Genomic DNA, 26840 nt, shown 5'->3' with positions numbered 1-26840 from the left:
CTCTAAAGTGGTTCTTATCCTTGAAGGCAAGATGAGCTTGTTGCAGACAACAGATAGATGGAATTTGTATCTTGATCCATTCAACTACCCTGTGTCTTCTGACTGGGGAGTTGAGATTATTGATATTTAGAGTTGTTATTTAAATGTGTGGATTGGTTACTGTCATTATTGTTTTCTATTTGTGTTCTTAGTCACATTTTGTTTTCTTTCTGAAAGTTCTTGAGGTCGTTCCTTTCTTCCTTCCTTTGTATTGCTTTAAGTATTCTCTGTAGGATTGGTTTGGTGGACACGAATTCCTTCAACCTATTTGTATCATGGATGATTTTTCTGTCTCCTTTGACTGTGATAGACAGTTTTACTGGATACAGCATTCTGGGTTGGCATCTGTGGTCACTTAGGATGAGACTACTTTGGTCGAGGCTCTTCTGGCTTTCATAGTTTGCTCTGAAAAGTCAGCTGTAATTTTGATGGTTTTTCCTTAATATGTAACTTGTTTTTCTCTTGCAACTTTCAGTATTCTCTCTTTGTTCAGTACATTTATTGTTTTTTACCATGGCATGCTGTTGGGAGTTTCTCTTCTGGTCCTGTCCTGTGCTCTTATCTGTCTAATTGCTGTTTGTGTATTCTAGCTGTATGTCTTTCCTTAATTTAGGGAAGTTTCCTTCTATATCTGGTCAATGTCATTGATCTGGGATTCTTCTCCTTCTCTACGCCTGTGATGCTTAGATTTGGTCTTTTCATGGTGTCCCACATTTTTCTACATTTTACATTCATTTTTTAAAATTACATTCTTTGCTTGAGTGGTCCAGTTTTTCAACTTTGTTTTCCAGTCTTGATATTCTGTTTTCGATTTCATTCATTCTGCTTGTGAGGGCTTCTCCTGTCATTTCTAATTGGCTTATTGAATTTTTCACTTCCTTCTTCATTTCAGCCTGAGTTTTCTTCAATATTTCTACCTCTTTTGTGAACTCAGTCTGATGTTTATACCTATCTTCTTTTAGTTCTTTGAGTTGTTTTTGTATCCTTTAAATTTGTTGAATTCTTTGATAATATTTATGATTGTTCTTTTAAATTCTGTGTCCCAGGTTATCTCTTGAGGGTTCTCATTGTACAATTCTTCTATAGGATTGATGATGTTTAGTGGAAACATATTATTTTTGTTTTTAACATTGTTTCCACATTGTGGACTTCTTTTGTTGCTTGTGATTCTGATATGAAGCTCAAGTCTTCCTTTGTTGAGTTGAAGTCTGATTCTGTTTGATTTATTGATGTACATTGGTTGCTTTCCCACAGAAGCCGAGTCAATCTAGAGTCATGCTTTGTCAATAAGTCTCCAAAGGTCTGAGCCACTACTAGCCAGCAGGAAAGCCTGGCCCTGGGGCAGTGGGAGGGACTACAGGGCCCCAAAGCAGAGGGAATGGCACTGTGGAACTCAGGAAGCTCATTTCACAGAGACTTTTGTTTTTGTTTTGGTGGTTTTGTTTTTGTTTTTTATTGTACTTTCTTCTGGACTGTTTGCAGGTTCTTATAGAGCTGTAGAAATCTGTGGATTCAGGTTGTGCATTTTCACTTACAGTGCAAACATCTTCACCCAGCTTGGGGCTTGTCTTTTTGTTCTCTTTATGATACACTTTGATAAATATAAACTCAATATTTTTAGAAAGCTGAATTTATCAACATTTATTAATGATCTATATTTACTGAGCTTTATTAGAAAAATCCCTTCCAGGATTTCTGAAAACAGTGTCCTGTGTCTTCTATAGTGATAAATACTACCATATGCATGGCCAAGAAAACTGACTAGTTACTATGTTCCTCTGCGCCCCTACTCATCCTTCAGAAGCTAGAGCTGTCAGAAGTGCCTATTCAGCCACTGGAGAGTTAACCCTCCTTAGCATCCAAATGGGACCATGTGGTCAATTCTTGTCCAAGTAACAGAAATATAAATTATGCAACACTCACATAATAAGTTTGTATTTGCATTCCTCTTCCTCATCCGTAAAGATACAAGAGTGTTAAGATCAGAGAATCTCATAGTTAGAAGTAACATAGATGTCTGGGCCACTGCATTGTATCTACAGATATCAATGGTATGTTTGTGACTTTCAAAATCCATATGTCAAATTCTAACTCCCAATGTTACAGTATTTGAAGGTAAGCCTTGTTGGGGGTCATTGGGTCTTAAGGGCAGAGTCGTGTTCTAATAAAAGAAGCTTCCAGTTGGTCATGGTTCTCATTGCTTGTAATCTCAGCAGTCAGAAGGCTGAATAAAGGAATTTTCATGACTTCCAGCACAGCTTGGTCTACGTAGCAGGTTCCAAGACAACTTGGGCTGCAGAATGAGACGCTGACACAGAAATAATTAAATAAGTAAGTAAATAGTATAAATAATATTTGAAAAAGAAACTCTCATAATCACCCATTAAGAAGATGGCCATTTGTCACCAGGCAACAAAGTTTCATAGAGCTTGACTGTGTTGACTCCTTGATCATAGACTTCTAGCCTCCAGAACTGGGGGAAATATAAATCTGCTATTCGTAAGTTGCTCAGTCTGTGGTCCTTTGTAGTATGGACCTGAACTAAGGTACCTGCCAGCCAGGACCACTTGCCTCAACAGTCATCTATACAAAAAAAGGACTTCCATTGTGTTAGACATTCAGTTATGGTGGGGGGTGGTTTTTTGTTTCTTAAGCTATGAAAATATGTAAATTGCTTTATTGAGGTGAGAAGCAAACTTCACAAATTCATAACTAGGTGGTGTGGTGGCTTGAATGAGAATGTTCCTCATAGGCTCAAGTAGTTGAATACTTGGTCCCAGTTGGTGGTGCTGTTTGTGGAAGTTTAGGAGGCATGGCATTGCTGGAGGAGCCAGTCACTGGGAGCAGACTTTAAGAGTTTATAGTCTTGCCCAATTCCAGTTTGTTCTTCTCTGTTTCCTGTGCCTGCTTGAGGATGCGAATGCTTGGCTTTCTGTTCCAGCTGCTTCCTACCACAATGACTCTTATCCCTGTAGAACAGCAAGCCAGCAAATTCTTTCTTTCATGAATTGTGTTGGTCATGGTATTTTAGCACAGCAACAGAAAAGTAATTAATACAGGTGGTATAGTCAGAGTGGGGGACAAAGAAAAAGAGAAATCCAGAAATGTGGGTTTATACAGTAGCATAAAATGTTGCCTCCTTTAATTTGAAAGTGAACCAAGTGTCTATAGAAGGGTGGCTTTGCAGGAAGTCATTCACAAGTGCTATAATTGCAGGTGTGCATTGATTTCTACTTACCGATCATATCAAATATAAAAAGATGTTGCCAAGCATGAAGTAGTTGTCTTGAGAGCTAAGGTGGAAAATAAAGGAGAGATACCAGATATTTAGAGAAGCAAGAATTTAAAAAACTGTTTTTATGGTTTAAACCAGGATCAAAAAGTTAGAATGAAAAAATATGGGTTTGGAAAGATGGCTCAATGGTTAAGAGCACTTGTTGTCCTTGCAGAGAACCTGGGTTCAGTTCGAAGCACCTAATGGCAGCTAATAATGTGTTGAAACTCCAATTCCACAGAATCTAATGCCCTCTTCTGTTCTCCACAGGCATTATACTCGTTGGTGCACTTACACACATGCAGGCAAAATATTCATATACATAAAATTAAATTAAATAAATCAAAACAATAAAATACTTAGAGCAACAAAGGCATATCGGGAACTTTTCCAGTTAAATGAAGAATTAGGCCGTCTGTCTAAGATCAACCAGGGATTTTTCTTTCTACCTCAGGGATATTTTGTGAGATGGCCTTAAGGTACCCGTGTCATATTGAAAGAGGAACCAGTGGGATATGGTATTCATACATGGAATTTACTACAAACAGATGAGAAGCCAACTAAATTTCTGTGAGAATTGCATTGTTACATCAATTGTAATATTAAATACCTGGGACTGTAAAATAGCCTTCATAGCTCCAAACTTTTCCTAGCCAGGGGGTAACAGTAAAAATGGAACCACCTCCAGTGGGCATAATTCTCAAAGCTCATTTTAAATGGAACCTTGGAAAATGACTCTCTAAGTGTGGCCCTCAAATCAGAAAAGTTGTTAGAAATATAAATTGCTAGTCTCACTCAGAAATTCTATGGAAAGACATGGCAATCTGCTGAAGCAAAGCCTTTCTGTTGAAGCTACTGCCTTAGAGGAGAAGGAAATAGGAAGAGCCTCCCGCAATCAGGACAACAGCAAAAAGGAAGTCTTTTCAGAGGAGGATGTAGTAAAGGTTGTGACTACAGCAGAGAACAAAGGAACAGGATCAGGGTCTTCAAAATGCCTATATGGAAGAATTTGGAAATTTCTGTGGCTATTGTGTCCTGTGCTTTCCTAGCTTTCAAAGCAAACTTTATATTTTGTGTTTATCTTTAAATTTATTAATCTTTATATGTTGGAGTTGGAGACAGAAACCAGACAACTTACCCTTCCAAATATAGCCAACCTTTTGACATGGTGGCATACCAGTGTCATCTGCAAAGTTCAAAGTTGAGAATCACTCATTCCAGTTATGAAAAAAAATCACAAAAATATCACTACTGTTTTAAATTTACAATCTTACATTGGGCCACATTCACAGCTACCCTTAGCCATATGCAGCCTGTGGGCCCTGCTGTGGACATATGAATTTAGTTCTTAAACAACTAGATAATGAATATTTACCACTAAACTTAATGGACCAACCAGTGGAATGGGAGAGAGCTGCTTAACAAAAGAGTGGCTTAAAAGGAAACCCTGAGACTAATTAAATGCAATCTCAGCTAAAATGTTAGCAAAACTCTTAGAGGATTTATCAAAGTTATTCTAATATTTACATGGAGTGACAACAGGATCTAGACTATACGATACAAATTTTAAAAAGAACAAAGTAGGAAGATTTTAGGAATTTCAAGACTTTCTATAAAGCTACAGTAACAACCTGTCAATATATTAGTTGGCCAAAGATAGATATATTTTTTTAAAAAGAGAACAAAATGGAGATTTGATAAATAGACCCATAAAGATAATTACTTTTTGACAAAGATGACTAGGTAATTAAGTGAGGAGCAGGTAGTGTGTTCATTAAGTTTTGCTGTAATAATTTGATATCCATGTACTAAATAAGGAACCATGACCCTTATCTCATACTATGTGTAAAAGCTAACCTGAAATGGATCATTAAATGCAAGATAATTAAGCTTAATTAAACATAAAAGTCAAACCCAAACATTCTAGAAGAAAACATAGAAAATTTTTGTAGCCACCGGTAACCAGTGGTTTTGCACAGGGCACAAAACAAATCACATTTACCAATTGGACTGCATCAAAATGAATACGTTCTTCTCTTCAAATGAGTATATAAACAGCACTTGTAACTCAGTAATAAAAGACAGAAATGTCATTTATTACTAGAACTGGGAAAATTTTACAAAAGATGCACAATTAACCAACATACATATAAAAAAGAGCTAAGTTTTATGGTACAGCTAACTGTAATTGTAGCTACTCAGGAGACTGACTGAGGTGGGAACACGGCAAGTTAGTTCAAGGCTTGCCTGGGTAACTTAGTGAGTCCCTATTTCAAAAATAAAAGGAGGCCTGAGGATATAATTCAGCATTAGAGTACTTGACCAGCATTTGTGAGGTACTCTGTTTAATCCCCAGTACCACAAAAGAAAGAGGCATAGCATTATTATTTATCAAGTAAATGTAAATAACAATAGTCTGATAACTACACACTCCCAAATTCAAAGTCTTATTAATACCACATGCCAACGGGTATATGGAACAAATAGGGTGCCATTTTGAAAAAGTTTGCAAGCTTCTAATAAAAGTCAATACACTTTTACCATGGGAATTGGCCTTCAGGAATTTATTCCATGAAAAATGAAGTATATATTCACACAAAGATTTGAACTAAAATGTTCACAGAAACTTCAAATATAATAACCCAAAATGGAGATGACTCACAAGTCCTTCATATTGTGGGTTCCTCAGGAGATGGGTTGGTAAGAAAGTCTGCTTCTCGATCTAGTTTTCTAAGAGCTTATATCATAAATGTAAGTTGCATTTATTGAATTTTTGTGTTTATTGAAAAGAATATATTATTTTTGTGTTTTGCTCATTAACAAAGTAAATTATATGATTCTAATTTTTAATATTAATCCAATATTGAGTTACTGGTATTAAACTCATTTTGGTTGTGTTAAAGCATTATCTTTTAAAAGTTTATTATTGAATTCAGAGGCTTTTTCTTCCCTTTAGAACCTTCCACATTTGTGTCTATGAGTTTCTTTGTACTTTTCTTTCTCTTTTTAACTAAGGTGGCTTATTCCCTGTATTTCTATTTAGAATATTTGGAGGATAAAAGAAATTCGCTGTTTTTGATAGAAGTTGCTCTTTAAAGTTTATTTCAGCTTAACTTTTCTTCCACTATTATAGGTCTGTTCAGATTGTGTTTACTTTATTTTGAATGTGGCTAAAGTCAATAGACAAAAATCCCAAATGTGTCTAAATCTATACTTGTCTCTTTACAAAGCATAGATCATTCTACTTATAATTGTAGCTTGAAGTCAATTTTAAAACTGAATATTTATTCCCTTTCCATTTATTGTGATGAATGAGTTAGTGCTCCATTACATTGTATGGCTTCTGTTTGTTCCACTTATATGTTTCTTTTTCTCTCCTTTATTTCATCTGGATTAACAGCTGTTTGATGGCTGAACATTTATTTATCCTTTATAGCTTTCAAGTGGGCAAAATTAGATTTATCGTAATTCTTGGTTTGTAACAGTTCTCATCACTGGTCTCTGCTAAGTCTTCCTTTGTCTAATTTGATGTCTTTGCTTATTTATTAACACAATATATACTCATGAGCTACATCCCCATCTGAAAATTAATAACACCAGTGACTAACTCCCCTTGTGTGCTTGGGATTGCTGCTCCTCTGCATTCTTCTTGTTCAGCATTTTTCCCTCTATTATTTTAGATTTAGTGTTCTTCAAGTCTTTTCTTTCAGAGCTTTGACAATCCTTGATTTTTTTTCCACACTGAAATTTAACATACCATAAAGTTATTTAGTGTGCTTACTCACTCCTATACAACATTATATTTTTCTTGCACTAATTATAGAATCACTTGCTCCTAGGCCACCTCTGCTAGTTATGTTTTCCTTTCACCTTGTGTTTTAAACCCACAAATTACACATTACCAATAGTGTTTTATGCAGTCCATGTTTGTTTACACTTACCCATATGCCCACAAACATCCTTGCACGCAACATTTCTTCTTGTTTCTAGGGACATCTATTTGACACAAATGTCCTTTTTCCTGAAGGACAGTCCTAGGAATTTTGTTTTGTGGAAGTCTGTAGGATGACTATTTTCTTCATCACCTATAAAGGGCACACTTTGTCTTACCTTGTGAAACATACTTTTTATAGATATAAAATGCTAGGTAAACAAATACTTTCTTTCATCGCATCAAAAAGATTATCATTCCACCTTATGACAAAATTGTACAGTTAAGTCTGCCTTCAGTCTTACAGGTACTTATTTATAAGAGCTTGATTATTTCTCCTCAGTTGACATTAGATCTTTCTTTGATGGTCTTAAGTTTAGGTTGACATATTCACTTCTCTGTTTCGATTCAACCCACCTGTATTTATTGGTTTTCTGAGATGAAAGCCTGAGAGCTTTCACTAATTGTGAAAATTATCAGACATTATCTCTTCAAGCACCATGTCTCCCTGTTTTAGTTACTTAATCTCATTGCTGTGACCTGATCACAATTTAAGTAAGAAAAGGCTTGGCTTGTAGTTCACAAGTATACATTCTATCATGACAGCAAAGTAAAGGTGGCAGGAACAGTAGGCCAATTGGTTACATTGCCTCAATAGTCAGGAAGTAGAAAGGGAGCAGGATGTAACATCAAACTATAAAACCTCAAGGTCTGCTTCCAACGCCCACTTCCTCCAGCAAGGCTGCACCTCCTAAAGGTCCCACAAACTTCCCAAACAGCATCAACAGCTGGAGGCAACTAGTCCAACACAGGAGCCTACAGGGGGCCTCTTATATTCAAACCAAACCTCTCTAAGATAATTAGTATTAAAAATCAACTTGACAGAAATTAGAATCACCTGGGAAATGAGCTTCTACATATCTCTGTGGGGGATTTTCTGGATTACAATAACAGATGTGGGAAGTCCTGCCTACTACGAGTGGAACCATTTCCTAGTCCGTAGGTTCTGGCCTGTAAAAAATAAAGAAAATGATCTGAGCATAAGCATGCATGCATTCACTCTGTTCTCGATTATGGGTGGGATGTGACCAGCTCCTTCATGCTCCTGCTGCCGTGACTTCCCTGTGGTGATGTGACCTGAACTGTGAGCCAAATAAACCTTTTCTCCCTAAAGTTGCTTCTGTCGGGATATTTTCTCTCAGCAACCGAAAAGAAACTAAGACCCTCCCCAAACCTTATTTTCTCTTTTGTGGCTTGTACAAGGGGAAATCTAGGTTCTCTTTGGGAGTCTGTCTCTAGACAAATGAAACTTCGTACTGTATGCTAAATATGGATCCTTCTACTTACAGACAAGTATCGCATGCGTGACTCATCAAAAAAGATACTTTTTTGCAACAGATGGAAACTATTGCTGAGTTCCATAGCTGGTCACACACAGGGAATATGTGTCTAAGAGATGCCCAGCTTTTAAGTTACACATCTACAATGGAACCTCTACACCTAAGGCTCATGGAACGTAGCAGGACAGGGGGTGAGAGAATACTAATACATCCCTCAACTCTCACCAAGGAAGCTTCCTCATGCAACAGGGTAAGATGCACACAGAAGGTCACAACCGGCCAAAATGCAGAGAATAAGAGACCGCAGAGTGTGTGTCCCTGGATAAGACTCTTATATTAAACCTCACCCACCCATGGCTCAAGGACCATTGTGGAAGAGGGGGGTGAACCTAAGAATGAACCCAAATAGAAGCTTGAGGACAATTTTATTAAAATTTAGAAAAGCCTCCAGGGCAGGCATGTTGTAAATCTCAGCAACTGCCCAGAGGAGAGGAGGAAAAAAGCCATGCTGTTTAAGCAACATAGAGGTCAGACATATGAAGGACAAGCAGCCCCACGGTGGGAGGAGAGTTTAGAGAAAGTGTAAGAAAGACCAAAATGTTCGGATGCCGGAAGTGTTAGGGAAAGCATGTTTAGCAAAGAGATAGAAAGGATGGGAGAAGTTACATTTTTTGAATAATCTAGAAAAGCAGGCAGACTTAGGAAGGGGCAATTGTTGCTGCCTAGCAAGCTACCGCTCTGAGGATGAGGATTCTGGGAAGGAAAGCACATTACCTCATTAAAGGACTAATTATTCTGCCTATCTCTTCAGCCTGGCTTAAGGCTCAGCTTCTAGGGGTGGTCCCCTGGCCCAACTGGAATTTCAGGTCTCTACCCAAGCCAGAGATCTATTCTCTTGGCTAAAAGAAATTTTCTCTTAATGGGCCTTTATTGCTACTCTACATCACCTTCTGAAAATCTGCTCATCTGTATGCTGAGCTCTCTTGCTGTCTACCGCATCTCTGCCTCATCCATAGTTTCTGTCTTTTTTATTTTAAGAGCATCTGACAGTTTTCACTGATCTTACTTCCAGCTCATTAGTTCTTTGCTTGCTATATCTGATGTTTTACCCATATATTGTATTGTTATTTCAATGTAGTATATTTGTTATTTCTATGTCTTTTTAAAATTATTTTTAAAAGTCTCATTGCTTTGTTCATTTCTTTCAAGCTGTTCTCTCATCATTTCAAACACATTAAAGACCCTGTTTTACAAGGTTTTTTTTATTTCTGATATACTTTGTGGACCTGACTCTTCTATTCATTAATCCTGCTTTTGTCTCTCTGTTGGGATTTCTTGCATCTTCTTTTTAATTTGTTTATATTTTGGGGTTTCTTTTTTTAAGATTGTAAGGGACTAAATTCATAATAAACACACAGGGCCACTAATGAGTAATAAACATGGCCCACTTGCTGCTACTTTTTGGTCTGAGTTTGATGACAGGCCTGGAGCTCACCTCCCTACCTCTCTCCCGACCCCCGACACCCTTGTAGCCTACAGGGTCTCTTTTCTGGCTGACCAGTAGTGGTCAGTTTAGATAATCCTAGATCTTAACTTGGATATAGCTCACTTAGCTTGGATCTGTGACCTATGGTTCTCTCTTCTTTCTTTAAGTTGCCCAATCCAAAATTAAGGGAGGGAAATCTGTTTCATACAAGCAAAAACACTTAGAAGTCCAAGGCCTCCTGGGGAATTTGGATTGTTTAGTTTCTGAGTTTCTGCATAGCTTTTTCCTCTATGCGAGTGTGTGTCTGTATGTGTTTCTTTACTTTAATAACATTTGTTAGCCATTGCTTTCTGCTGTTTCTGAGATTTTTTTTTTCCTGCCTTTTAATTCTTTATTTGGTGGAGAAAACAGACCCAATCAAGACCCCCTAGACCGTAAGTAACAAGACAGGATCACAATACACAGCTGGGACTGGCTTAGAACTTGCTACTTGCTATATAGATCAGTCTTGCCTCAAACTTGAAGTCACCCTCCTCCCTCTGCCTAGTGTGTTCCACCTCACCTGGTCTAATTTTGTTGTGTGGTTTGTTTTAGAGACAGGGTCTCATGTATCCCAGGCTGCCTCAAGCATATTACGTAGGTCAGCATGATTTTGAATTTCTGGTTTGCTTGCCTTTATTTCTCCAGTGCTGTGATCACAGGCATGTGCCACCATGCCCTGCTTATGTAGTGCTGGAGTTCAAACCCAGGACTTGATGTGCATGCTAAGCAAGCATCTATTAATTGAGCTACATCTCCAACCTCGATATTTTCTTTTTAAATATGAATTTCAGATTCTCAAAGATTTTGCCAGTGGGAATTTTTTGAGACCTAGGTTAAAGTTGTGTTCTCTTAAATAGGTTTTACATATGCTTCAACAACTACCTGCTGGTACTATCCATCTGGAAATCACTTTAAAATCAATTCTCCACTTGAAGTTCAATTTTTGACATGCAGGTAACAACACATTTACATGGAAGCTTTATACTGACTATGATTTCTCAGGGGAAAATTCATTTTTCTTCTATTCAGTGTCCAAGTCAATGCAGGGTACTATACATGCTGGTCCTTTCTACTTTGCAGCTCTATCCTTCATCCTAATAGGGAGAATACAGCTCATTCATATTTAGAATTAGGTCTTCTAGAATCCTCACCTTTGTGGAACTGTATTCTGCACCCTGCGTGATATGGTCAGACATCATTCCAAATAAATTAGAACAAGAGCAAATCCAAGTGATAATCATATTAGGGAAAGTGGCGTTCAGTGTTATCCTAGGTAAATCAGGATGTATGATCACCCTACACATGGCAACACAGAGGCCAAAAATTTAGGCTAAAAATCATCAGGATTTTTCCAAGCGTGCTGATAAAAATCACTACTTTTGCTACCTGCTGATTTCTGGGTTTCCTATCCTTCGTTTTTCTTTCTGTGGATTCTTTCATATCTTACTAGCTCGGTGAGCATTTTCATCTGTGTTTATCAGTTATTCTCACTGTTTGCAACTGGAAGGGTATACAGTAGATTTAATCTAGGATGTTATTCAAAACAGAAAGCTCTTCCTGTATTTTCAAAGGCAGTACAACAACTCAATTTAAGCATGAATTTTCCATTGTCCAACTAAAAATTGGGATTAGATGCAGATGTTTCCCATTTAATAGAGGCTTATTTTTGTTATGGTTTTATGTGTGATATTTCCTGGAGTTTTTCAATATGTCAGGAACACACACAAAAAATGTGATCACACATTAAAGGAGTTAATATCACTGAGGGGGGCGAAGAAACATGACATAGAACACTGATATCCTAAATCCTGTGTGGTGAGTACCCCAAATGCTGCAGAGAGAAATGTGAGTTTTCCTGGCTATATTGTCTTCAAAAGACCATATGGAGATCATAAAGGGCGTTGCCAGGAAACTCAGTAATAACAACCTAAATATTCGAGGGTATGCAGACAAAAGTGTGGCCCTCCTTGTTGCACAATAAAGTCCTGAAGTTTACTTCAGAAAGAGAAAGACAGAGAGAGACAGAGAGAGAGAGAGAGAGAGAAAGAGAGAGAGAAAGGAAAAAGAAGTGTGTTGTCTGACCTCTGAACTACATTGTTGATTGAAGAAAGAGTCACAAAAGATGAACCTTAACACTGTGTTCATGAATGACTGAAATTTGAATAAGAACTTTAACATTGGCCTACTTTTAATTCTTTAATATGAATACTGTCTTGGTATGTCCCTGAATTTCAAGAAAGAAAGAAAAAGGCCCAGTGCTTTTAAGCTTTTAGATGTACAATGTGAATCAGAAAATGCTTTGAAAGAAGGAAGGAGTTCATTGCCTGAGCACTGCCAGTGGTGCATATATAGATATTTTTCTTGACTTTCTTCCTGTGAGATTCAGAAATTTACCATATTACTTCTGATAATGGAATAATACCACATGCATAACCCCAAATACTCTCTCATTGTTCATCTTCTGAACCAGTTTATTAGATGGGCTGGTCAGCCATGTTCAATTAGCATCCTTCAATGTTTCTGTGTATATGTGAGAAGCACTTCATGGCTGCTGATAAGAGAGATTCAGATGGCTGGTCCTGCAATGTACCCTTTAGGAGAGCTCTTGGAGCTATGACTAGAATCCTGATGAAGCATCCAAGTATTGTGGCAGAAAGAGCTGGATAAACATCATTGACTTTTGATAACACAAATGTAGAACAACAGACACTCAGCCTAAAGGTATGCATGAATAATGCAGAGAGTTGGCAGGAAGATCTTTGCTCTGGAAATTGTTATTGAGTATGTTAAAGCTGTAATGAAATGCTTCTAAAAAATTTAAAAAAAACTCAATAAATAATGTATATTAAAATAAAATAAATAAAATAAAAATTGTGTATTTTTTTAAAAAAAGGAATGTTATTTTTGAAAGTAGAATTGTCTTATGGCTTACACCTCCGGGGGGTACCACAGTACTTTGCACATAGTAGGGGTTCAAACTATGCTGCTGTATATCTGCTTGACTGGAAGTTTAAACTGCTACTGCAGTTCTGACCATGTAAGCCATGCATGCTTGGTTCTATAAATCCCTGTGTTGGAAAAGCTATGATATACACTGAGCAAAGATTTTTCTGCTTCTATGCTTTTTGAAATTTTTGTTTTATTTTTAAATTGAATGTATGTGTCTGAATATGGATTTATTTGTACACGTGAGTGGAAGTGCCAGGGAAGGCCAGTGGCTTTGGACCCTCTACAGCTGGAGTACAGGCAGTTGTGAGCTGTTCTATGTGTGTTCTGGGATCCAAACTTGGGTCCTCTGTAATAGCAATGCATGCTGTTATCCACTGAGCCACCTTTTCAGCCCCTATGTTTGGCCTTTTGAATGAGCACTCAAAATATGCTTAGGTTATAGACACATGTCTAAATTATGGGGAAAATTGTAAGCTGTTACTTACAACATATATTCATATGTCATATAGAATGCAGTCACAGAGCCAGAATAAGAATAAGAAAATACAGCAACTCTAAAAATCTTCAGTGATTTAAGGGCAGTTACACACTCCACTCCTCAAAAAACTCTGAAATGCATTTCAAATAATAAAAGCAAGAGTGGTGCTCCTGAACTGAAATCCAGAAATAATGCCATCACACTACCAGCCCCCATGATGGCTTTCTGCATATCAAACAAGATGACCGAGCAGGAATTGCCAGGAGGCCTCCAGAGCTCCCGTGCAGCGTACTCTTACCATCCGACCATAAGCAGTCAGTGGAGTGTTCTTGCAGGGCCTATCCCAGTCTTCCTTGCTTGGTAACCCTGTGCCACAGAGCTCCTTTTGCTGTTGGGATGTTCCTTTCCTTAGGACCTCCTGGGCTCTTTCAAAGATTTTTCTGTCAGTATTAATTACTGTTACTTATTTTTAGTTTCCTTATGTTTTCTGCAGTATTTGTTTTCCTGAATAGTTTTTTGCTTGTTTAGTTTTTTCTTCCCTTTGTTTTCATTTTGGAGTCTCTAATTCCTCCCAATGGCTTTCTTCAGTTGCTCTGTTATCCATATTTATTCTCAAGAGAAGGACCATGAGATTGTGGCTGGCAAGACAGTTAACCTGCTAGCGTGAAATAGGGTCCAGGGAGCATCTGTTGAGATGTCCAGTTTCTTATTCCTGGAACAAAAATTGGACCAGGGACACGTGGATACTCATAGAAGCAGCCAGTTTATTAAGAGAGAGAAGTGCTCAGAATAATGAAAGTGATCCTGAAAGCTGAGGCAGGTCCAGGGCTCAAAGCTTTATGACCCTTTACACATGCTTAGCATAGCACTCAGCACTCGCCTTCCCCATTTGTATATTACATGCTTTTTTCTGCACATGCTCTGTCCTTTACATGTGAGGAGGGGTCTCTAGTCTTTCTGCTGAGTGCCTTCTAGCATATTCTAATCTTGATGCCTCTCTCTTGACTCCCACTCTCCCTGCCATTGATTGGGAGAGGGGGCATCCCAGTGGAATGAACAATTGACCTTCCTCAGATGTTTGTATCTAGAATGTTCTCCCTTTTCTGTAATGCAGCACTGTGTAGTAGTTCTACACAGGAGCTCTGGAGTCACAGTCTGCATCATGAAGCAAGCAGTTCAAATAGCCCAGTTCATTGTTATTGCTATATAAGTTGTACTGTTATTGCTATGGTTTCCATTTTCCTGGACAAGAATTCATCAATATTCTGCTAGAAATGGTAAGTATGAGCCTCAGCTGGGTGTCAGGGCCCAATGTTTTTATCCTATGCCCTGTTTAACCCTGTCTTTGATCCACATGGGATACAGATTTCTCGACTTCTAGACCCGAGTACGGTTGGAATGCTGGAAACTTAATCCTGGATATGGTTATGATTCCTATATTTTATCATTAGTTATTATTGTCACCACCACAGTGTGATAGCCTAAGAACCTGTGGCTAGATAGGTCACAGGCCATGGGGGGATGTACATAAAATTGGGAAGGTGAGGTAGTAGCGGGGTGCAGATAAGAAAGAGGACTAAATGTGATCAAAATGTATGAAATTTTCCAAAATTAAATAAAAATTAATTAACCTTTATACTAGACATGCATACTTAAGAAAAAAATGTGGTATATGTCTGGTATCACCTGGCATTTAAGGCATCCACCTGGAGTCCTGTAACATGTCCTGCATGGATAAGTGGGGACCATTGTTTATCCATTGTCTTTAGGTCATGACTCACTTTTGCTCGATCTTCCCAGGAGAAAAAGTCAAGAACTCTCCTAGCGTAGAAAAGTCATATTTTCTGGTTAGCACAGGACAAGGAAAATATTTGGGGATGCAGTCTTTTTCTTACTCAACCTTCAGATCAAACTCTCTGCATCTGTCCTGCCTGTAGCCCTCCATTGGAGGGGAGTGGTAGTTCAAGCTCCTTCACAGTTTACAGTTAAACAGAAAGTGTCGCCCTGCCTCTGAAGGTCTTTGCTGGCAGCTCCAGTGCCTTGCTTTCATGATCATTCAGTTTCCCAAATCTCCAATATCTTTGTAGGTCTATCTTCATTATTATTTTATTATTATTTTAGGGAAAGAGACTTATGGCTAAACTGCCATGTGGAAATTGAGAAATATCCTGCCACTTTATAAGAAAAAGAGTCAAAACGCTTTACTGAAAAACACAGTAAACATCCACATGGGTTCAATTCCCTCACCTGCAATGGATTACACTAGAACCTGAGGAACCTGAGGGGAGGCTTTCTAACTGTTAACAAAACTGGGAAAAGCACATTCAACAGAAACTTTCAGGCAAAGGATAAATAGAATAATTCCAAGAGCCTCACACTCACCCAAACTCTGCCTGAACATAATTTCTGGGTCGTGTGACAGAATTTTGGAACCTCAGCACAACAGAGTAGTCTCTTGGAGATGAAGAAGCCAAGATCAAATTTTATAGAGCTGTTCAACCCTTATTAGAGAAGCCTTTTTTTAGTGGTGACGGTTAATAAAGAGATTCACAACTGGTCAAAGTGTATAGAGCAAGTCACTGTGAAGGGCTCAGTCCTAAATGGACAACTATATCATGTCCCCCATCTCCCAAGCCCCGGGGAACATCAGGTGGTAAAAAGTTTCTGAGAGCCAGAGGTTGGGTTAGATGGTTGTGAATCCCTGTCTTCTGGATGTGACAGTGTTGCAGCCATGTTTTCAGTCTAGGGAAAAGGTTGAGTTCATTTTCTCAGGCTCTTAAAGAATCGAAAGGCAGGAAAAATCTCAGACAACAGAGAGCAAGAAGCAAAGAAACTTTTATTGAAAGATAATCATATTCATACACATAATGAGTTACACACACAATGCACACACTCATACAGAAAGATGCTCTCCACAAGTGGAAATTGGAATTTGGAAACCAAAAGTCCAAAGCACCTAGCTATGGAACTATTAGCAGTTGATGGCTACTTGGGGGTGGGGAGTAGCTTTTCTTCATGGCTGGACTCAGTGGCTTAAAGAAACAACAAAGACATGAAATTAGAAAAAGGACAAATTTGATGGGGAGGTCTGGGAGGAGCTGTGGGGTATAGGGGTGGATATGATCAAAATATATTGTATTTATCTATGAAATTCTGGAAAAAACTTTTAAAAATCTCTAAAAATTGTATAGAACTGATGAATTGTAAGTATTTGAAGCAGGGTCACACTGAGTACTGTTGGGGGAATAGGAACAGAAGTATGTTTCCTATGACTCTGGAGCCAAGGGCTGTGTCTATAGGAGATACTACCTGAAGATCTCAGAAATTTCCCATTAAGGAAACATATTCCAGAGGTCACATGACTATAGGGAAGCTTTGGTTTAGTGAGAGTGGGAAAACCTCATTAATACCCCATCAAGTCCAGGAGCTGAGGCAGCAGGAAACTGTGCTGTCTGGAGTCAGCTTTACTCTACAGCTGCTTTGGAAAAAAATAATAAACACCTAAGCCAAGCCTATAAGAGAGACAGATTAGCAATTAGGTCCTACTGTGTTCAACTTAGTAAACATCTTGGGCTTTCCATATTTTTCTTTAAATATCTTAAAACCAACTCAACATAATTTATAAATTCTCAGCAAGTAATAGACCTTCTTCCTTAAAACCAGAGTCAGGACAGTTGCACTCCTACCATTTCCCCCTTGCACATTAACGACTTTACTCCTTTAACAGAAAGTTTTCAGAGAGTAAGAAGAGAGTAAAGATATGGCAGAATGTTGGGCTCAGCGGTTAAGAGCACTGACTGCTCTTGCAGAGGACCCGGGTTCGATTCCCAGCACCCACATGGCTACTACAAACTGTACTTAACTCCAGTTTCAGGGGAATCTGAAGCCTTCTTCTGACCTCCGCAGCATTGCACGACATGGGTGCACTCACATATGTGCAGGCAATACACTTGTACACATAAAATAAAAATAATAAATAAAATATTAAAAATAAGATATGGCAGAATGCATACTGGAAGAAATAGTGGTTGAGGGCTTCTTGAATTTGGATTCTTTGAAAAATGATTCAAGAATGTCAGTTTAATTGCCCAACCCTGAGTTTAATACCCAGGCCAGAAACACATACCCCCTAAAAACGTTAGTAATTTCAAAGCTTTGAAAATACACAGAAAATTACACTTACACAAGAAAATTATACTTGGGCACACAATAGTAAAATTTCCATAAATCAAAGATAGTTAAAAATCTTGAAAGAACCAGGTGGGAAAGAAAGTATTGTATATGGAGAACAGTGATACGAATTGTAACTAACTTCTTTTTTACATTTATTTATGTTTTGTGTGTTTAAGTGTATGTATATAAGGACTCCCGTGTCACAGCATCTGTGTGGAGGTCAGAGGACAACGTATAGATGTCAGTTCTCTCCCTCCACTACATGGGCTCCAGGAATCAACTCATATCACCAGCTTTGGTGGCAACCATCCTTATCCACTGAGCCATCTTGCTGATCTCACAGCTAATTTTTCACTAGGAGCCAATATTTAATAAAATGACATTTTTAAAGTACTAAAGTTTAAAATGTTATATCTAATGAAAACCATTTAAAGAGGTAAAATATTTAAGTTATATTTTCAGGGAAACATCCTGAGGAGCCTTATCACCAATAGATACATAGTATAATAAATGCTAAACAATATCTTCTTCTAGAAGAAAAATGATATCAGATAACTGCTCTTAGCACCAAGAAGAAATGATAAGCATTGATATTGATAAATAAGTGGGAAAACAAATATTATGGGCTTCTTCATAACTTTCTTAAATAATCTTAAAGTAAAAATAATAGTATGAAGTATGTAATAGTAAAGATCTTTTTGTTTTGTTCTTTGTTGTTATTGCTTTTAGTTGCTTTGTTTCTGTTTTTTTAGATGGGATCAAATAAATGTAGCTGAGGCTGAACTGAAACTTGCTATGTTGCTGAGGATGACCTCAAACTCTCGATTCTCTTTCTTCTATCTCCTAAGTTTGAGATTTCAGACATATGGCTTAAAAGAAAAAGATTTTGATGACAATAGCACAGAAATGAAGGTGAATAAAAAGCTAGCTATTGCTGTGAATGCACGATGGAAGTAACAAGTGGAAACTGGAAAATGTGAGCTATCAAGTGCAAAATGAGGAAATACAACTTGACAATAGGAAGTGAAAATGTTTGGTGAGGAATGCAAGATAGCACACAATTGTCTTTAAATCATCTCTGATAATTGAGACAACATACATAGACCCCTATATAAACTAGAAAATGGAAAATAAAAAGCATTATAGCTAGGAATGCAATAAAGAAAATGAGAACATTAAAATATTTTATTTCTAAAAGAAAACAGAAAAGAAAACACAAAAATAAATGAAGAATGAAGAAATAGCAAGATAGTAGACTTGAATATCAGTGTAACAATAATTACATTAATATAAATGCACTGGATATTCTAACTAAAAGGCAGAGATTGTTAATTTCAGATTAATCCATATACTATCTATAAGGAACACATTTGGGATATAAAAATACAAATAGGTAGAAAGTATCAAAATTGAAAGCAAAGCAGAGGTATAGTAAACCACACCAAAATTGCAACCTGTCTCAATGTGGCTCAGTCCCCATTTATAGTTTAAAGAAAGAATGTTCTATATTAGCTTTCTGTTGTCAAACAAGATTACACAAGATAGGCAATTCAAAAGGGGAGGATTTACTTGGGTTCAAAATTTTAGAGACTTCTGTCCATGGTTACTTCATCCTGTTTCTTTGGGCCTTTATTGGCACAGTATATAACAATGGAAATGCATGGATAGGGAGATTGCTGACCTCGTGGCAACTGAGAAGCAAAGGATAATGAGAAAGAGGAAGAAGCTAAAGTCCCAGTGACCCCTTCAAGGTCACACCAACAACTCATCCTCCTTTATATAAAGTGTACAAAAACTCAATAAAATAAACAAAATAAACATTTTTTAAAAGTAAGAGAAAAGGGGCTGGAGAGATGGCTTAGTGGTTAAGAACACAACTGTTCTTGCAGAAGACCCAGTTCGAATCTCAGCACCCACACAGCAGCTAGCAACTGTAACTCCAGTTTCAGGGGATCTGACAGCCTCTTCTGTCCTCTGCAGGCATTGCATGACATAGGTGCACTTACCTACATGCAGGCAATTCATGCAGACACATAAAATAAAATAAAAAATAAATTAAAAAACTTTTTTTAAAGTAAGAGAAAAATCAACCATACGACCTACTTATACCACTCTAGGGCATACACCAAATGAACTCTATATCTTATTACAGAGATATTTGTTCATTCATATTCATTGTTGTTCTAGTCACAAAAGCTAGGAAATGGAATCAGCATAAATTCCTTTCAGCTGATGAATGGCTAATGAAAATGTGGAAAATATACACTATAGAATTTTATTTAGTCATTTAAAAAACTGAAATTGTCAATTAAATTAATGAAACTTGAAAAATTACACTAAGATAACTCAAATCCAGAAAGTCAAACACCACATAGTCTTTCTCACATGTAGTGTTGTTTGAATGAAAAATATCTTCCATAATCTTATGTATGTGAACACTTGATCCCAGTTGGTGGTGCTATCTGAGAAGGTTATGGAACCTTTGGATGATGGAGACTTGCTGGAGAAAGTACTTTTCCAGAAGCAGGCTTTGAGAGTTTACAGCATTGACCTTCCTGTTCTCTCTCCTTCCTGTAAGTGGATGAAAATGTGATCAACCAGCTTCCTATTCCCAATGACATGCTTTCCCTCACTATTGCTATACCTTTCCCTCCATGACGGACTCTATCCTTCTGGAACCATAAGCCAAAAAAAAAAGAAAAAGTTCTACCTCCTGCCAGTAATATTGCTACAGGCTGGTGACATGAGCCTTTAGGTGACTCCCACATCCAAATTGCAGCAATTTGCCTGACTGAAGATAAGGTAAACCTCTTGGGACATAATATTCCATCAAATCCATTTTTAGTAAAAAAAAAATAATAATAGTCATACCAGACCAGTAGATGTGACCAACAGATATGAAGTAAAGACAAAGAGCAGAAGCACAACCCAAAGTCATTCTTTAATGTGACAGTTCTGAAAAACAATAGGAAGAAGCAAACAATTAGCTTAAAAGCAAAGAAATCAATTGTAATGGCCCAATCAATCAAGAGAACCAACTCTACACCCTATAAATGAAGCATTGCAATATTTGAAATTCAGAATTCAATGGATCAGTTTAGCAAATTATTTATGGTATAAGGCTAGATAAGATCAAAAAAAGTATTCAATTACAACTTTATCAGGGCAACTCAGTTTATATTTACAATTTAAGCATTGGCAGGAAAACAGGATTTTAAAAAATATTGGTGAATATTATAATTTTTCTGTAATCTCAATATTGGAAGGAGCTCTTGTATTTCAAACACGTTTATGTTTATAGTTTTATAACATTCAGGCTCATTGAATAATATCAGAGCCACATGGAGGAAATGAAAATGGTCTTTACTACTTGAAGAGGACATAGAAAGACACTATGGCGGGCTTGTAGACATATGCAACAGCAATGCCGCAGTCTCCCTCCCCAGGGTCATAAGCTTTGCTGTTAACCTTGAAGAGTTAAAAGAACAAGAACCTGGCCCATAATGAAAGGCAATTTTGTCTAAATTTGTGTCAGCACTTATATTCTATTGAGGAGGTCCTGTGAGACAGCTTCCCTGTCTCTTTTCATCTTTTCCTGTGCTTTCCCCCAAAGAGGGAGTAGCTAAATATGAGCAGTGGGAACGATGTTAAAAGTGGACTAGAGGATGTTTGATCAGCCAAAGGGCTTCTTCATAGAACAGCTATGTCTAATAAAAGCAGAAAAAATGTTAGAAATCACCTAGTAGATCAAGCAATGATAAGCAACTGATAAAAAAGGACATAAAACAATAAAGGGAAAGGAACTTAGGATGGAATGGTTAATTTGATACAGACCTACACATCTTCTGAGATGTGTAAGTAGTCCTGTCAAAGAAAATAAAAGAAGGAGGGAAGAAAAAAAGAGGGAGGGAGGGGGTAAAAGGAACCTGCTAATAATCTAAATTGAAGCTCCATTTTCCAAATGACATTTAAAAGAGGCCGAAGAGATGGTTCAGCAGTTGAGAGCACTTGCTCTTAATGGAAGTTCAGTTCCCAGTACCAACACTGGAATGGCTGACAACCACATGTTACTCCAGCTCCAAGGGATCTGACACCCTCTTAGGTGTTCTGGGGTACCTGCATGCACACTCATGGCATACACACACACACACACACATACAAATGATAATCTTTAAAAGATTATGCACAATGCATAGAGCGTCTTTGGATCCTGATTTTTATCTGGGGGTAAGGAATTGTAAAAATACACTTTTTTCCTTGTTTTCTTTTTGTTGTTGTTTTTGTCTTTTTGAAGCAGGGTCTCCCTGTAGCTCCAGCTCTCCTGGAACTCACTATATAGCAGGCTGGCCTTGAACTCACAGAGATCCACCTGCCTCTGCCTCCCAAGTGCTGGGACTACAGACACTTTTAAGGCAACAGAGAAAATGGAAAATGAGTCAGTAATAAAAAAATACTAAGGACTTCCTTGTGGTCCTGGAATGGAACCCAGGACCTCACACATGCCAAATGATTACCACTGGGTCACATGCCTAACATTTAAAGGAATTTAAAATATTTTATTTTGGCTTTATATGCCTTGCAAGACATCATTATTGAAGAATTAATAGTTGAAACTGTATGTTGTCCTGAATTTTCTTTTAAATATTCTGGCAAAAAAAAAGAACAAAGGAAGGAAGGAGGGAAAGAAAGAAGGAGGGAGGGAGGGAAAGAGGGAGGGAAGAGAGAGAGGGAGAGAAAGAAAGAAAAGAGAAAGAAAGAAAGAAAGAAAGAAAGAAAGAAAGAAAGAAAGAAAGAAAGAAAGAAAGAAAGAAAGAAAACAAGGATGGTGGGATGTAGACTGTTGTGAAGTGTAAATTTAGGGTTTGAGGTGATTTTGTTCCTTTCTATGATATTGTGATTCTGAAAACTTTGTGATGCAAAGAAAGCAGAGGAGCTACTGTGTCTCAGTTTCAAGTAGCTTTTTTCTGGATTCCTTTACTCAGGTATAATGAGTCTTGCTTGAGTTTCCAGCCTTTCATGGTTGAGCAGACCCAGGAGTTTCCTTGTGGTTCTCACAGCCTGAGCACTGCTCTTGAATTCTTACATTTTCTCTGCCTGTTGACTGTTTGTAAGAGGCAAGGTCATGCAGCTCCCACTGTAGTTTAGGAAGTATCATCCATCCTTTTTGTTTTTTCTTCAGTTCAAAATGCAACCTCTAGCCCAATGAATCCAGACCTCTACTTTGGAAAGTAAAACTGACCCTTTGAATTCAATTTAGCTTGTGTCTTTGTCATTATGTTCATTCAGCAGAACCCCAGAGGGCAGACTGTCATCTGCACCTGCCCATCACTGTGGGAAGCAGTCAGGTAATAGAATGACAGAAAGCTGAATCAAGCAAAAGGTGTTGTGGGGATAGTGGGAAATCATGCATGCCCCAGAGCTGAGGTCAATTTTCCAGGGTAATAAAAATGTTAAAAATTGGAAAAAGTGGTATTTAGTGTTGGAGTCAGTTCCCTAAACAGCAAAATAAGGCCATATAGACAATAGAATAAGAGAAGTGATTTATTTGCCTGTACTTTGGTGGGAAGAAAAGGACAAAATAAATTATATAAACAAGTTAGGATGGGCATGAAGGGGGATGAGGTTGCTTTTCTCTGGTGGGAGAAGTCTTTGACATAAGAAGAGATGAAGCTGGAAAGTAATGACAAGGAGTTAGTTCCCAGGGTTAGGCTAGCACAGCAGTAGTGGAGAGTCTCACTCAGGTACACTTGAGTGATGGCCCAGCATCAGGGTTGTACACTAAAGGAGGAAAGGGAAAGGCAGAAAGCTGCCATGTTCCAGTGGCCCTCTCTACTACTCCCAACCATGGGCCATCATGAGGGGCGCTTCAGGCCCGCTAGTGAAATAACATTCCATGTTACAAAAAAGCTCATGAGAGAATGCTTAGCCTGGGATGGTTAAGAGGAGTGCACTCATTCAGGGAAGCTGATGTTCATGGCCACAAGCCTTCCTCTTTTTCCCTCATCCCATCCCAAATGTCTGGAAGAGGTCCTTGAAAAACATCCTCATTTGGGTCTAAGTCAGATGCAGTATCCTAGAAAACCCTGAACGTCACAGAGAATCCAATAGTGCCCTTGTTTCTTCCAAAGCCATGTGTGTTCCAACCTTATTGGACATCTGATTTTCAAATTCTTTTTGTTCTCTAACCACGGATAAAATAACTTTCTTGTCAATAAAATAATGATCTGATTGGATTTGAGGTCTGCTTCACAAAATGGACCAAAATAGCACTGATATTGGGCCTAGGAACTTGTGGCTAGACAGGTCACAAGGCTAATACTATTAGCCTGCTCATTATATACCTATATATGTATATATTTATTATTATTATTAAACTGACTCCCGATGACTTATTGTTACATCCATAGATTAATGCATATCTCAACTCTCAGCCATGACACTTCCTTATGCATCACAAGGCAGTTAACACAGAGACCCACAGCTGGCCCATGTGCAGAGACTAAGAGACTACAGAGTACTTAGGTTGCATAGGACACTTATATCAACCCTCTGTCTACCAAGGCTCAGGGATCATTGTGAAAGAGGGGGCAGAAAGATTGGAAGAGTCAGAGAGGTAGATGACCACAAGGAAACACAGTTTTCCAGGAAATTTAGCACTTACTCAGATGAACTCACAACAATGGTGATAACATGCACAAGTCCCATGTAAGATCAAGCCAAAAATAAAACCCAGCACAGAAGTGATGAAGTAGGAAAGAAACCCAAACCCTAGCTGAGGAACTATTGGTAACTGAGAGCTGCTGGAATGAGGGGAGTCAGTCTTCTTTAAGGATATGAGTCTGGGTAGGTTAACCAGACTCCAATGAATGGACCCACACCAAAGGGCATTTGGGGACACAAATTTGACTTGATATATATACGTATGTATATGTAGAATAGAGTACATGAAATCAGGCAGAGGATAATAAGGGAATGCAGATAGGGAAGGGATCTAAATATGATCAAAATATATCATATGAAATTCTCAAAATTTAATACAAAATTTTAATTAAAATATAAAAACATAATGTAACTGTTTCCATGCTGGAACATGGAATTTGGGGTAACCTAAATCTGTATTCCCAGGCCGTGGTCACTCATATTTGGTTCCAGAATAAACTTTCTCTTACCACTTAAAAAAAACATAAATAAAATAAAATAATTAATAAGCTGCATTTTCATTGAAAAAATATGACCAGTTTGGACAGTGGTTGTTTTTAAGTTTATTTATTGTATCAAATGCATTCACTGGGGTTTTAAATATCTAGACCAGGTATTTTCTCAAATATTTACACTTATTAATAATTAAGCACACACACAATTCAAGAATGACTTTAGCTGTCTTAATACATGTCTTTTCATCATAATCCTAAAAGATCAAGTTATCCACAGAGAATTATTGTTTACTGAAGGAAATCAAAGAAATGTTAGATTTGATTTAGCACCCAATGCATGCATGGTATTTTTAAGCAAAAAAATAAATATTCTTCACTAACAAATTATTTTTCTCTTCATATTATGCATACCTTGTATGATTTTTTTCAATAAATATTTTGGTGAATTTTTGTGCACATCATGCAATACATCTTAATTATTAGACGCCTCCCCCATCTGCACCCTCCCATAGCCCCCCTCCACTGGATTTCATGCATTCTGTTATATACGTTAAGGCCTATCAAGTCTGTGTCCCCAAATGTATCTCTCAACTCTCACCAACGAAGCTTCCTCATGCAACAGAGGACAATGAACACAGAAAGCCACAACTGGCCAAAATGTAAAGCATAAGAGACTGTACAATGTGTGTCCCTGGATAGGACTCCTATATTAAACTTCCCCCACCCAAGGCTCAGGAACCATTGCAGAAGAGGGGGCAGAAAGATTGTAAGAGCCGGGGGCGGCGGATGACCACAAGGAGACAGTTTTTAGGACTTGCTCATATGAACTTACAGCAATGGGGACAGCATGCACAAGACTCATGCAAATTCAAACCAGACAAAAACCCAGCATAGAACTGGGGCAACGGATAAGAGGCCCCAGCCTTAGCTGAGGAACTATTGGCTGCTGATCCCTGCTAGGTGAGGGAGACTTGGTCTTCTTTAAGAAAGTGACACTAGATAGGCTGACCAGGCTCCAGTGGACAAACTCATACGTGCATGATAATTGAAAGTATTTTTGTTTCATCAATGTGTCCGCTCCTTCCCTAGGTCATGTTGATAATTACTAATAAAACTTAATAATTTTTATATATTCAACAGCTTTTAAGGTGGCCTACAATAGCAAAGTCAAAATACTCCCAATATCTTCATGGTACTAATTCCAGATATTTGCTATTTCATTAAACTCCTTTAACTATTTTAAGTGTGCATGTGTGCATGCGTGCATGTGTCTGTGTGTCTGTTTCCTTATGGGTGCATGCATGTGTGTTTGTGCATGTGGAGACCAGAAGCCAACCTTGATTGCCCTACCTCAGGAACTATACCCCTTGTTTTTGGAAACATAGTTGCTCATTGACCTGAAGTTCTCCAAGTAGGCTAGGCTGGCTGGTTAGCAAGTCCCAGAGATCTGCCTGTTTCTGTCTCCCAGAACTGGGATTACAAGCACATGCCATGCCACCACACCTGGGTTGTTTTTTGTTTTTGTTTTTGTTTTTGTTTTAATGTGGGTTCTGGGGACAGAACTCAAATCTTCATGCTTGTGCATCAGGTTCTTTACCTACTGAGCCATCTCCCTAGCTCCTCTTTTAAGCATGTCTTAATGTCTTCCTTCAATCTACAGAACTGACTAGACTTTGAGACAAAGCCCAGACCAAAAATCTCTAAACAAAATTTAAAGGAAAAAATTGTAAAGCTAGCTGGGTGTGGTGGCACACGCCTTTAATTCCAGCACTTGGGAGGCAGAGGCTGGTGGATCTTTGTGAGTTCAAGGCCAGCCTGATCTACATAGTGAGTTCCAGCCCAGCTGAGGCTACAGGGAGACCGTGTCTCAAAAAGACCAAAAAATAAATTGTAAAGCTATAAGATGTAAAATATAAATATTGAAGAAGATACAAGTAGCATTTTTGAGTGATCTAGGGTTTCAGTAAAAACAAA

The sequence above is a fragment of the Nannospalax galili genome, unplaced genomic scaffold (genome assembly GCF_000622305.1).
Source record: "Nannospalax galili isolate Female #2095 unplaced genomic scaffold, S.galili_v1.0 scaffold528, whole genome shotgun sequence".
Taxonomy (NCBI): Eukaryota; Metazoa; Chordata; class Mammalia; order Rodentia; family Spalacidae; genus Nannospalax; species Nannospalax galili.
The sequence above is the reverse complement of the archived record's forward strand: the minus strand, read 5'-3'. Positions refer to the sequence as shown.